Here is a 14,566-nt window from a genome sequence, read left to right on the forward strand (position 1 = left end):
CATAAATTGGAAATAAGTCTGGGAAAGCTCTCCAGAAATACATAGGAGTCCCCTATCAGGAGGATGAGTGCCCTGCCAATAGTGTAAGAAAAATTCTGCCCTCATTAAGAAATTTTCTGATACTATATGTAACTTTATTGCTTTTAGTAGAATTAGTGTAAAACAGTGGCATGACTTTGTAGTACTAAGTAATTTTTGGGTTTGACATTTGTAAAATTCAGGCTTTTTATGTATGATGTATCATAATAGAGCTAATTTATCCACTTGCTGATCTTTGCATGATCAAAATACCAGCTTTTTGCTGCTTTGAAATTAGAAGATTTTTTTAAATGTAACTGTTGATATTGGCATTTGTGTATGAAAAGACTCCTTAATAGATCTTGTTTCTAAAAATTCAAATACAACTATAATAAATTCTAGTTAGTCAAGTGTTACTGCATAAATATTCTGTAATATGTGTATAAAAGTGATGCTTTTGACTTCATATGAAACACTCCATTTGACTTATTCATTGATGACTACTTAAATTAATAAACATTACATTAAATTTTCATAAAGGGTGAAGCTCTTTGGGAAACATTTGAGTGAACTTATAAGAGTACTAGAGACTCAACCAATTTTCTAGTTAACCATTATTATACATTGCATGCTCACTATCCAGACATTCAGGTAAGTGTCAGCTATATGGTGATTAATAATAATTATTATTAATAATAGCACAAAACTACATTAAATGTACTGGTGGCAGTTATATGACAATTGAATGTAAGATATTTATATAGGCAATAACAATAAGAAAATAATTATTATTCAGCTTTTGTATATTTTAAGAGAAGGTATGGAATGTAATTCAAGCATCATTTCCAAGTAGTTCTACATTGAATTATTGTTTTTATTTATCATACTTAGATTAAAGGTGCACTGAATAAGCAGAATTCTGAGTCAGGTAATCATCTCATTCATACATTTCTTGACTTTTATATTCTCATGGATATTTCACTTCTCCATGTAGCATTTGAAGTAATTAAAAACACATGAAAAATCTTACGGACATTTCATTTTAAAGATGTTTATGTTGAGTGGCCCATGAGAGCGGGAGGAGGTGGCAGTGGCGGGAAGATGCTGCTCTTTGGCATAAATTGCAATCAATTAGGGATCGTTTCTCAGAATTGAGTTAGAAGTGGAAGTTCAGAAAAGCGAGGCCACCATTGCTGCTTTGAGCACCTCAGAAGGGTAGAATGGATTTATCAGGAGTGAAAAAGAAGAGCTTGCTAGGAGTCAAAGGAAATAATAAAAAGACTGCTCTGATGAGAAGTCTAAGGACTGCTCTAAAGATAAAAGGGCCACCAAGGAGTCCAGTGAGAAGGACCCCAGCCAGGACCAGGCACGAAAGTGGCGCAGCGCTTCCAGCGGTAGCAACAGCACCAGGTCTCCTTCCAGCTGCAGCTCCAGCTTGGGCTCCAGCACCAGCAAGGGCTCCAGCTCCTCCTCCTCAGCTTCAAGCCGCTCCTCAGCTCCAGCTCCAGCAGTTCCTCTGGCTCCTGGAGCGCCTCCTGGTGCAGGCACAACAGAAGGCACTTGGGCTCCAAATCCAAACCACCTTAAAGAGATGGAAAGCAAAGGAAAAGACGGAATCCATCCCCTAAACCCACCAAAGTGCACATTGGGAGGCTCACCAGGAACATGACCAAGGACCACATCATGGAGATATTTTCCACCTATGGGAAGATTAAAATGATTGACATGCCTGTCATATATGTGATAACAAAGCAGTGGATGTAGAGAGTGTTCAAATGACACAAAAGCAGTTGTGGATGGCCCATGTTCTTGAGCCCCTGTGCACACGAGAGACCTGGAAGAAGCTCCTGGCTCCTGGCTTCGGATCAGTGCAGCTCCAATCCGTTATAGCCAATTGGGGAATGGATCAGTGGGTGGAAGACCTCGCTCTCCCTCTCTGCCTCCCCTCTCCTTGTATCTCTGATTTTCAAATAAATAAATAAGTCTTTTAAAAAAGATGTCACCATGATGTAGCTCCAATAGAACACTGTATTGTTTTCCTTTCAGATCACTTCAGTCATTCCATCAGCAAAACTAATAGCTACTCTGAAAATTCTAGAATCTGAGGAGAAAAGGAGAAATCTAAGTGGGATTACATATGGGAGTCATTACTTGTTAATATATTATCAAAATAACATTTTTAAATGAAAAAATATCCTTTGTGATGCTTCAGATTAATCCCTGCTAAGGATACTTTGGGAAATAGATGTTGACAGTGTAAGTGAAGAGAACTTAGTTCCCACTGTTGTAAGTGTGCCTGGCAGAACCACAATGTCTGCCACCTAGCAAGAGGGCAGGATAAAAGGCCATCATCACGGTATAGCAGGTTAAACCACCATCCATAATGCCAACATCATGAGTGCCAGTTTGACTTCTAGCTGCCCCGGCAGCATTTCCTTAAAGGGCCAGGTGTCTGTGCCCTGGCTGAGGCTGAGCAGAGCCAGCTGTGGGACTGTGGTCATGGGGGGCCACCCTCCAGAGCGCCCTGAGCCAGGGAGAGAGGCCAGCTGCTGCGCCCTGGCCACATCAGCTCCAGCCCCACGCCCTCCTGAGTGCCAAGGAAGCCAATCCCTGCACAACACCACTGGCGCTGCCCTCCCCCGAGAAGCCCTCAGCCGGAGGCGGGGTGGGGAGGAACCCCCTGCCCCCACTCGCTGCCCACCTGTCCCCACCCCGCCCCTGCCCAGTCCTGTCCAGCCGTGGTCACCCCCGACCTCCCTTCGGGCTCCCGGTCTGGGTGGGGCCCTGGTTGGGAGGGAGCTGGGGTCCCGGGACAGCCCCCTCCCCCCACTAAGTGTCCCCCACGGCCTCTCCACTTCCCCCAGAAGTTTCTCTCCGGCCTCTGCTGTCTGCATTTCCACGGCTTATGGGGTCTGTGGCTGGGAAATGTTGGCATGATCTGACATTTTAAAGAGGTTTTTTTTAATTTTTATTTATTTATTTATTTATTTGACAGGCAGAGTGGACAGTGAGAGAGAGAGACAGAGAGAAAGGTCTTCCTTTGCCATTGGTTCACCCTCCAATGGCCGCCACGGCCGGTGCGCTGCAGCCGGCACACCGCGCTGACATGATCTGACTTTTTAAAGAGTGATTGATTTGAAAGTGGGAATTGAGAGAAAGAGAGAAACAGAGAGACAGAGAGAGAAGTCTTCCACCCTCTGGGTCACTCCCCAGATGGCCGCGCAGATCAGGAGCAAGGAGCTCCATCTGGTCTCCCATGCAGGCATAGGGGCCCAAGGACCTGTGCCATTCTACACTACTCTCCCAGGCCACAGCAGAGCTGGATCGGAAATGGAGCGGCCGGGACTCAAACCCGCAACCACGTGGGATGCGGCCCAGCAGGCGTCCCAAGCCATTGCCTCTTTAATCAAACCTCCGCTCGCCCTGCGCTCTGCTCTGGGACCGCGTTCGGTCCCGGTGCTGTTCAAACCCCAGGACCTGAGTGAGGCCCGGAGGCTCCGCCCCCGGTTCGTGGATTCCGCTCCTTGAGGGCTTCAGGCAGCTGAGTTGGGGGCCGCCCGCCTCCCCCGCCAGGGACGCTCCTGGTCTCCCCGGCCACTGTGCAGCGCAGCGCGGGTGAGGCCCTGGGCCGGGGTCCTCACCCTGCCCGACCCTGCCGCTGGGCCGCGGCCTCCACAGGAGGAAAACGTGCCGAGGGGGAGGTGGGCCGTGGCCTCCGCCTTTCTCCCCTTCCTCTCCCACCCACCACGTCCACTTCTCGCCCAGGCCCTGCCTCCCCTGTCCCGCAAAGCCCTGGGGTCATCATGCAGGGACCATGATACTCAGAGGCAAATGACGGCGGGGGGCCGGGCCTCCTCAATGGGTCCCGCATGCGCCGCGTCCTGCTGTCGCAGCCACCAGCGCCACGCCCACAGCTTTACTTTGGGGGCCAGGTACGGGGCCAGGTGTGGGGCTAGGTGCTGGCCGGGCGCCTCCTCCCTCTCCAGCCTCTGCTGCCTGCTGGGCCCCCGGGCGGGCTCTGGAGTCCCCGGCCCGAGAGGGAGGAGGTGCCTGTCCTGGGGGAGACGCATCGCGGGGTGGGCATTGGAGCAGGGGGCGCCCTCCGGCCCCCAGCCCCACCCCAAGCCCCTTGGTTGCCCCAGAGCCTCCGGGGTTCCCCGAGGTCCTGCCCTGCAGGCCGGGAGCACCCTTGGCGCCCCATGCATGCACAACCATCCCAGCGCCCGCAGCCCGGGACCCTGGACCCTCCTCCCTGCACAGAGGGCGCCCCCTCCCCCGGCCATGGCCCCAGCCCTGGGGCTCCAGGAAGGGGCCGCGGGAGGTGGTGGGAGGGGTCCCGCTGCTCCGTGGGCCCTGCGCGCCAGGCCGGGCAGAGGAGCTGTGGAGTGGGCGGCGGAGCTGGGAGCAGCTGCTCCTCCCAGGGGCGGGCGCGGGGGGCTGCTCCCAATCAGAGCTGCAGCCGCCCCTGCAGCACAGTGCCATGGGTGGCCACTCGCCTGAGCTCCCATCGCAGCTGCCCTTTCCATCTCTCTTCCTCTCCCCCTCCAGCTCCAATGGTCCCAGGCCATGGGAGTCGCGTGCGCCGAGCCCGTGGTGGATGGGGTAGGGTCAGCGGCGCCCCGCGCCAGCATGGAGGTGCCGGGCGCCAAGGTGCCCAGCAGGGCCGGCGAGGACGCGGGCTCCGAAGCTTCCGGAGTGGCAGCTGGGCTAGGACAAGACAGCCAAGATGTGGTGGATGGTGAGTGGGCGCCGGGCCCATGTGGGCCAGCGTCGTGGCCCCGGGGCTGTGTGGCCGGCTCGGCCGGGCCCCTGTGGCACGGGGGGGGCTGTGGGCAGGTGGCCCCGGGGCTCCAGGCAGGGCCGGGGGTGGCCGCGTAGGGCAGGGCTGGGGCAGCTCCGCTAAGCTTGGGCGCCCTTCTGGAAGATTCTAGGGGGCCAGGATGCTGCCCTCGGGGCTGTGATCCCTGCCTTGGGGGAGGGAGAGATTCCAGGCCTGACTTGGGGCCAGAAAAAGCCTGGGCCTCTACCTGGGGATTCAGAGCCTGCAGCCCAGGGCCAGGTCTCCTCCCACTCTGGGAAGCGGCCTGGGTCTCATGGCTGTGGCACCAGGGCCCTGTCCCCTGCAGCTGCCGGGCGGGGGTGGTGGTCCCCAGTCCCTGGTGCCGAGTTCATGGTCAGCTTCAGCTCTCAGTCTCCCCTTGGCCAGCATTTATCATACACCTACTGTATCCCGGCCCTGTCTCAGGTGCTCAAGAGAAGGGCAGGTGGTGGTGGCCTGGGGCAGGTGCCCGCGTGGACCTGCGTAGCCTCAGAGTTGAGACCCGACAGTTGACGAAATGGGCAAAGAGAAAAGCGGGCTGAGGACAGGGCCTGGGTAAAGGCCCTGGGCCAGCACGGAGCCAGGAGGCCGGTGCAGCTGGAGCAGGGGGATGGGGGGGTGCCCACAGCAGAGGCCCAGGCCTCCCATTCAGGGGGTTATGCCTCCCCCAGGGAGCCCAGGATGCACATTGTCAGCGGGGGGCATTTCCTGCAGAGGTGTGGCCTGGGGGCACCTGTGTGCCTGCCCCTCCCCAGCCCTCAGCAGGAGCCTGGAGCTGCATCACCCTGCCACCAGACCCCCAGCATAGTGTGGTCACGTGGCCACCCTGGCACCTGGGAAGGGCCCACATGCCCGCCAGGGCCGCGCTGGCCTCGCTGTGCAGGGCTGAGGTCCCTGTCTCTGGAAGCTTCAGAGCCCAGTGGGGCTGACGTGTCTACAGGAGCAGTGTCTACACTGGGCTAGATGGGTCCAGGCGGGAAAACTGGAACTGCAGGCGGTGTGGCCGTGAGAACCGCTTCCGTGGCTTTGTCTCTTCCGTGGGGGGGGTGTTTCATGAAGGAGGCAAAAGCGAGGATGTGCGGGGCCAGGACAGGTGCCGGCCGCCACCAGCCTCAGTCTCCCCTGCCCGCTGCCAGGCCGCTGCCCAGGCCAGAACTGTGGGCCGGGCACACGGGCAGCCATGTTCGGACCCCGGGAGGCTCTGCTGTGAACTGGCAGTCAGGTGGGGGGGCTTGTGGGCACCGGGCTGGCGCTGAGGAGGGGGTGCTGGCTGAGGGTCTGGGGTCTGGGGGACGAGGTCACGGCTGTGCAAAGGCCCTGGGGCAGGATGGAGCTGTGGGTGGGTGGGCAGGGCCCTAGGGAGCCACGGTGGGGTTTAGGCGGGCAGTCACCCCCCCATGCCCATCTGAGTGCCACCCACCACCTCCCCTGCTGTGTCCTGGCGCTGGGGTGGGGGTCTGGGCACTCCATCTCCTGGCTCTCGGGCACTGCACACTGTGCCCACATCTGAGGCTCCAAGGAGCCGACCAGTCTGCTGCAAACTACAGAATGTGTCCCGAGGCCAGGCCAGACAGGGGCCACGGGGCCATGGGCACCTCCTCACCCCCGCCCCTTACACTGCACAGATGTGGGCTGGGCCCCTGGGGTGGGTGAGTGAGTGAATGAATGAATGAGTGGCCCACCCAAGTAAGGCCCCTCCATCTCCCAGGTCAGTGGCCCAGTATCTGGCCGTCCCCCAGTGCTCAGAGAGGGGCAGGGGCTCCTGGGGGCTCTGAGCTCAGCTGGGCAGGCTTGGCCACCTGCGCGGGGTGGATGTGGCTTGGGGCCAGGTGAGGCTGTGGCGGGGCTGTGACCGGGTGTGAGGAAGTAAGGGAGCCGCGCAAGGCCGCAGACGCTGCACTAGGGGACTTAAAAATGAACACAAAAACACAAATTTTTACAAGAATATGGAATAGCAGTATATCTTATTCATTACCGGAGAGAATGCATAGTGGGACAGAAATTTTACCAGACATCTTGATGTGTTATTAGAAATCCAACCACAGTATAACCATATCATACAGCACACTGGTTCCAATATATTTAAAACAAGAGTAGATAAAAACTGATGTGAAATATATATAGCAATATATATTGGATATATATATATATATATATATATATATATATATATATATATATATATATATATGGCTATATCTATATATGGATAGACCATGGGAGGAAAACAGGAGATGCAGAAACAGGAGGTGCATAGGGTATGGGTATTGGGCATGGGGACATAGAGAAACACCTGGCTGCAGTCAGAGGCATTCTAGAAACCTAAGTATGACAGTGGGTTCAAGCAAGAGCAGAGAGGTATATAAAGGTTGCCATGAGCTGGAAGCACAGGCAGTGAAGTTACTGCAGGGTAGTAGAAAGATCACTCTGGAGAAGGGAAGCAGACAGTTGAGGGAAGATCTTGGCTTCATGTAAGAGGGGCTGGAGGACATGATGATTGACATGGTGCAGGGAGACACTCAGGAAAATGTGCTGGAGACACAGGGGATGGAGACTCATGCAGCTGGCACGTGCTGCAGGCACAAGGAATAGGGAATGTTGAAAGCTGACATGAATGTCAGAGATGTTATGAATGACAACAAACCAAGGGTGAACAGGCGTCACAGTTAAATGAGAGATAGACACTGGAGAAAATACATGGGTTTCAGACATAGGAATGGAGAGACTTGAAGCCTGATATGGCTGCAGGCACATGGGGATGGAGATACTGGGGCAGACAGGACCTGCACACACAGGGTTTGCAAACATATAAGAAAATTAAGGGATTGCAGAAAAATCAGTGCTGAGAGAAAATCTGCATCCTTAAGTGAATACATTAGGACAGCACAAACCAATCATCCCAGCTTCCTTCTTAAGAATTAAAAAAGAAAATGCATGAAGAATATTTAAATAAAGTCAGGAAAAGGGTAATAACAAGCATCAATAAAATGCTGTTTTCACAAAAGTACTACAGATACATATAAGCAAGGAAGAACATTTTTTAAAATATTAGCAAAATTTATAAGCCAGTAGCCAAGTTTAAGAAATGAAAACAGTGCTATTCTTTACAGGGCTCATAGAACTCACCAAGATATTAAGGTTTTGTGAAATTCTTATGAGTGAAAGTTTGACTCCAAAGAGGCAACTAACAGAATGGGAGAAAATATTTCCAAGCTATGTAACTGATAAAGAAATGCAACAACAACAGCAAAATAAGCAATCCACTTAAGAAATGGTTCAAGGCTGGCACCGCGGCTCAATAGGCTAATCCTCAACCTGCGGCACCGGCACACCGGGTTCTAGTCCTGGTCAGGGTGCTGGATTCTGTCCCTGTCGCTTCTCTTCCAGGCCAGCTCTCTGCTGTGGCTGGGGTGGAACAGTGGAGGACCCAAGTCCTTGGGCCCTGCACTCACATGGGAGACCAGGAGAAGCTCCTGGCTCCTGGCCTCAGATCAGCACAGTGCGCCGGCAACAGTGGCCATTGGGGGGTGAACCAACGGTAAAGGAAGACCTTTCTCTCTGTCTCCCTCTCTCTCACTGTCCACTCTGCCTGTCAAATAAATAAATAAATAAATAGAAATGGCTCAAAGGACTCAAACAGATTTTTTATCAAAAGATGAAATTCAAATTGCCAACAGACACATTCAAAAAAAGGTTATGTTCCCTAGCCATCAGGGAACTGAAAATGGAAACCACACTAAGGTTTTTACCTCACCCCAGTTAGAACAGCTTCATAGAGCAACCAAAAAACAATAAATGCTGGTGGAGATTGTGGGGGGAGTACCCTAATACACTGTTGGTGGGAATGTAAACTAGGACAGCTGTTGTGGAAAACAGTATGGAGATTCCTCATACAACAGGAAGCAGGAGGGAGGATGGCAGCATGAGTGGGAGGGAGGGTAGGGTGGGAAGTAGCACTATGCTCCTAAATCTGTATTTATGAAATACATGAAATTATTTACCTTATATAACTAGAAAATTATTTAAAAATTGACTCCAGAGTTAAAAATCTGCTATATTTTTTGAAGTCCAATTTTCAAAAACACAAATATAAGATGAAATAGGAAAATTCCTATATAATTTAATAAGTTGAACAAATTTTTGGAAATCCAAACCAACCAATCAAGAAAAATGTTCCACAAGGAAAAATCTGGGTCCAGACTTATGGAACAATATACACTTCTAAGAGAAAGATAAATAAATAGATAGATAGAAAACCACTGAATTTCCTTGACTTGTTCCAAGTGGACATACACAGAATGTTTTTGAATCTGTTTTGGGAAGCTAGTGTTACACATATGATGCAAATGAGACCAGGGTATACAATGAAAATGAAATCAAAAAGCATGTCTTTCATAAACTGTGGTACATATATCTGAGCAAAATATGATTATATGAGTTCAATCATCTAGGAAAGCATACCAGATCAAGAACAAATGAGCTACACTAAAAATTGAAGATTTTTAGCATTCTAAAACAAACCCTATCAATTATCCAGAAAGGTGAAAAATAGGAGAAATTACATGACCACTTAAATACTAAACAGCATTTAATAAAATTCAATATCTGACCAGAAAATAAATCTACTTGTAGCAGAACAGGAAAACACAGACTTCCTTCATGTGATCAAGATAGTCTAAAACGGAGTACAGCACACTACTTAATACAGGGCCAGTGAAAGCTTTATCCTGGGAAGAGACACGGATGTGACTGTCTTCTCTCCCCATCCCTTCAACTCTGTACTGGAGGAGTGGTCATGAAATCAACAAAAAGAAACATAAACTTTAAATATCAACTTTTAAGCAATAAAACTCAATATACATGGATGACACCATTATATGGAGAGAGAATGCACTCTAACCCCAAGCCAAATACAACCGGTAAGTGAATTTAGCAAGACTACCAGGTAGACAATCATTATAAGTCACAGCAAGAAACAGAAAACATTAAAGGACAAAAGGCAAACTAGCAAACACATATCTACAAGAGGAATTTAAATTATGTAATATCTTCAACATTATTCAAATGCATATTAAACACACATGCACGCACACAAAGGACACAACAGAGAAATGACTCCACAACATGGAGAAAGCAAAGACCCAGACGTCAATGAAGTGCCAGTAAGTCAGGAAATTCTCTCTCACCTGAGTATGGCTTCAGATCACCAGGGCTACACAGGAACATGGAGGTGACCCCGCCACTGGGGAATCTGGCAGTAGAGGAGGTGGCTTCAGACCCCAGCCCAGCTCCTCACTCCCCTCACCTGGCAACAGTCCAGCCACACCCACTGTGCCAGGGAGCCTACTGATTGGCTACTGCTTTATGACATCATCCATGCCCACCCGCTTTGCAAACTGTCCAACCAGGCACCCCTTGGGGGAGAGGCAACCAGGTACTCCTGGGAGATTCTCATGTCACAGTCTCTTCTGGGCTGCACTGGGCAAAGTGTCCCTGTGGTGGCTCAGCTTTCTCCCCTCTGCAAAGAGGGAGCTGGAGACTTGAGAAGCAGGAAATGCGGAGAGCTTAGGGCCCGGTGTCTGAGAAGGGGGAGGTGGAATGGGTGGATCCTGCTAGGACTGACTGTCCTGGTCCCTCAACTTGGACTCACCCATGGGGAGCTCCTGAATTCTGCAGACTCCACCAGGTGAGGGCTAGGCTGGCTCTGGAATATGGGTGACATACTCTGTCCCTGTACAGTGACTTAATCCACCAGGGAGGCAACAGGTGATGGCCTAAGTATGTGGGTTCCTACCACTCATGTGCGAGACCAGCATGGAGTTCCTACCCTCAATTTGGCTGAGCCCCGGCTTTGCAGACATTTGGGGAATGTCCCAGTAAATGGACGATCTCTCCTTGTTCTCTGTCACTCTGCCTTTCAAATAAATAAATCTTTAAAAAGTCAAGGAAGAATTTTCTCACCAACCATCTCTTGTTCAATAGCAATGGCTAGAAATATATTCTGAATGAGACATTAACAGACAAATGGGCATTAAGGCCATGGGTACATGGCAGGGCTGCTTGGGGAAGACAGTTCTATAACATTTTAGGAGGAATGCTCCCTCTGGACTAAACACTCAGAGATATGCTCTGTCCCTTTCCCTCCCTGCCCTTGCAGTAGCCTTCAGTAATGACTAAATGCCCCTGCCCCAGGATACTGCTTTCAAAACTGTCTGTGGCCACAGAGAAGAGGTGGCCTGGACAGTGGTCACTGAGGAGAGAGAAAAGGCTGGGAACCTTGGGGACTCCTTTCCCTGGCCTGGAGTCCCTGCTTCTATGTCACAAGTCTGCAGCAGAGCATGCCTGTCACCTCCCTCAGCCTGCAACACCTCTATTAACATTGCCTATGACTATGTTAGACTTGGGGAGCACAATGTACTGTCCACTATCTCAAGTCAAACTGCTAGGTTTGCTACAAAGTCATCTTCTCAGTGCATCCCTCCCAGGTCATGAGGTTGGGAAGAAATCTCCCAGCTGGTCAGAGGCTTCTGACATGACCTGTGTTGAGTGGGGGGTGGCCTGTCCCCATCTGTGAGTGGGACCTGTTCTCTCAGCTGCAGCTCTACCGGCTCAATCCTTGGTGTCTGGAAGGATTCACCAATGAAGCCTTGGCAGTGTGTGTGTGGGGGGGTGTGTGGGGGTGTGTGGGGGTGTGTGTGTGTGGTGGGGGAGGGTACTCAGGTGGCTGCTGTCCCCATTAAAATGCAGTAGTGGAAACACTGTCCCTAGGCACTTCTGGGTAAGCTCTGTGCTTGCTCTGCCCTCTTCTCCAAGGACTCATCCAGGATGTATCACTTCTCCATGGGCCCCTCTGACTTTTTCTTTTTTAAAAGATTTTATTCACTTTTTGAGAGGTAGAGCCACAGACAGAGAGAGGGAGAGACAGAGAAGATCTTCCATCTGCTGTTCACTCCCCAAATGGCTGCAATGGCTGGAGCTGTGCCCATCCATAGCCAGGAACCAGGAGCTTCACTCAGACCTCTCATGTGGGTGCTGGGGCCCAAGCACTTGGGCCATCTTCCACTGTTTTCCCAGGCTATAGCAGAGAGCCACATAGGAAGAGGAGCAGCTGGGACTTGCACTGGCACCCATATGCAATGCTGGTGCCACAGATGGAGAGTAGGGGGGTGAGGGTATGGGTAGAATAAGGCTTCAGGCTCTGCCTGTGTGCTAAGGGAAGGTAACCATAGAGGGCCAAAGAGGCTATACCCTAGAATCCCCAGGTTCTGTGCCTGTTCCTATCTGCTTCTTCTCAGGTAGTTTTCTTTTCTTTCTGGTTGTGAAACATGCATCTGTCATCTAAAGATTGTGAGTCTTGCATTAGCTGCACACACACGTTTATCTAGGGCTGGCTGGTTCAGGTGTTTTGCATTCTTCTCCTGAAGTCTCCATGCTGCCTCAGGGAGTGCTGGCTTGTGGTCATTACAACTTTTGACTATTGGGGTCTCACCCACAGTATTAGATAAGTACATCTCTAAAGCGATTTAAAATAATTTCTGTGTTTGGAAATGAAGAGGTTGCCGTTACTGATTTGACTACATGTCTGTTTAAATGACTAACTCTGGGGCCAGCGCTGTGCTGCAGTGGATTAAAGCCCCAGCCTGCAGTGCTGGCATCCCACATGGGTGCCAGTTCCAGTGCTCCTCTTCTGATCCAGTTCTCTGCTATGTCCTGAGAAAGCAGTAGAAGATGGTCCAACTCCTTGGACCCCTGCACCCACATGGGAGACCGAGAAGAAGCTCCTGGCTCCTGACTTCAGATGAGCTGGTTGTCGCACTCATTTGGGGAGTGAACCAGCAGAATGGAAGACCTCTCTCTCTCTCTCCCCCTCTCTCTGTAACTGTCTTTCAACTAAGTAAAATAAATCCTTTAAAAAATGACTAACTCCACCTTGACTTAATTATTGATTTTCCAGTTGGAAGTTAATAGATTTTTTTAGAAAGCTTTTAATAAATAAATTTCATAGGTACTTCTATAATTTAACAATTCTTAACCCCAATCCCACCTTCCCACTCCCAAACTGCCCACCTCCTACTCCCTCTCCCATCGCATTCTTCATTAAGATTCATTTTTAATTATCTTTATATACAAAAGGTCAACTCTATACTAAGACTTCAACTGTTTGCACCTACATAAACACACAAAGTATAAAGTACTGTTTGAAGACAAGTTTTACCATTAATTGCAGTAGGTTAAGTATGTGATGTTGGCATTCCACATCAGAGTACGGTTGGAGTCCCAGCTGCTCCACTTCTAATCCAGTTTCCTGTTAGTGTACCTGAGAAGACAGAGGAAGTTTCAACTGCTAGAGCTCCTACCACTCATGTGGGAGACTCAGATGGAATTCTGATCCCCAGCTTCATCCTGACCAGACCTGGCTATTCTGGCCATTTTGGGAGTGAAACATTAAATGGAATATCTGTATCTTCTCCCTCCCAACCCTCAGTATAATCGCTATTCAAATAGACTTTAAATTTTTTTTGATATTCATGTACCATTTTTGCATAATATGCATTTTCCATGAAGTTTTTGAAGACTGTTACATGTATGGATTTCAAAGTTGGTTGCACAAAGAAAAGGTCCTTTAATTCAATTCTGCACAAGTTTTTGAAAACCTCTCATTTTTTTCTATTTTCTATAAATAATATATATTTGCATTTCTTGCAAAATATTGATTGTATTTCCTTCCTCATTTTGTCCCCAATGATATCATTCTAGTTTGATTTTCACTTTTTATCTGCACAACTGCATTCTGTCTTGCAATTTCTTCTCATTTCAGTCTATCCTATGTGAAGTGATTAGATAAAACTTCTTGGAGAACAGTTTTTGTGTTGTTACTCTCCTGTACAAAAGTGGTTAAGAAAACAAAAAGGAATATTCATATTTCATTAAGAATAAAATACAAAATCTTTAGTCAGATGATTATGGATATCATAAATCCAATGGCCTGTTAACTTTTTTTTAAAAAAAAAAAAGGCTTATTTATTTGAAAGGCAGAGTGACAGGGAGGGAGATAAAGGGAAGGAAGGAGGGAGGAAAGGAAGGGGAGGGGGAGAGGGAAAAGGGAGAGAGAGAGAGTGAGCGTGCAACCAGGGTTTGGGGGGGGTTAATCTGATGATTCACTCACCAAATGCCCAGAACAGGTGGGATTGGGTCAGGCTGAAGCAAGGAGCCAGGAATTCCATTCAGATCTCCCACATGGGTGTTAGAGACCTAAGTACTTGGACCATCATCTGGTGCCACCCATGCACATTAATAGGAAGCTGGGTGAGAAGCAGAAGCAGGGTTCAGTCCCAGGCATTCTGATATGTGTTGTAGGCATCCCAAGTGGGAGTTTAACCCACTTCACCATAATGCCATCACTTGAAGTTTATTGGACATTTCTTTGATATTTTATGCTTCTCTGGCATTTTGAATTGCTTTACCTACTGGTACTATGATACAGCAGGTTACTCTCTCACCAGTGATGCTGGCATCCCATATGAGCACCCTCTTGAGTCTCGGGTGCTACATTTCCCATCCAGCTTCTGGCTAATGCATCTGGAAAGAAGCAGATGATCCACGTCATTGAGTCCCTGCCATCCACATGGGAAACCTGGATGGAGTTCCAGCTCCTGGGTTTGGCCTGACCCAGCCCCAGCCAATGTGACCATTTGGGGAGTAAGCCAGCAGATGGGAGATGGATCTCTC

At 49.6% G+C, this 14,566-nt stretch overlaps 1 pseudogene; it reads left to right on the forward strand.

The window, feature by feature from the left end:
• The first annotated feature begins 1,238 nt into the window (after positions 1–1,238).
• Positions 1,239–14,566, forward strand: part of LOC149119374 (uncharacterized) — a 203,251-nt pseudogene continuing 189,923 nt past the window's right edge.

Source organism: Oryctolagus cuniculus, chromosome Y, assembly GCF_051225735.1.
Source record: "Oryctolagus cuniculus isolate XC-2025 breed Fujian yellow rabbit chromosome Y, ASM5122573v1, whole genome shotgun sequence".
In the NCBI taxonomy this organism is placed as follows: domain Eukaryota; kingdom Metazoa; phylum Chordata; class Mammalia; order Lagomorpha; family Leporidae; genus Oryctolagus; species Oryctolagus cuniculus.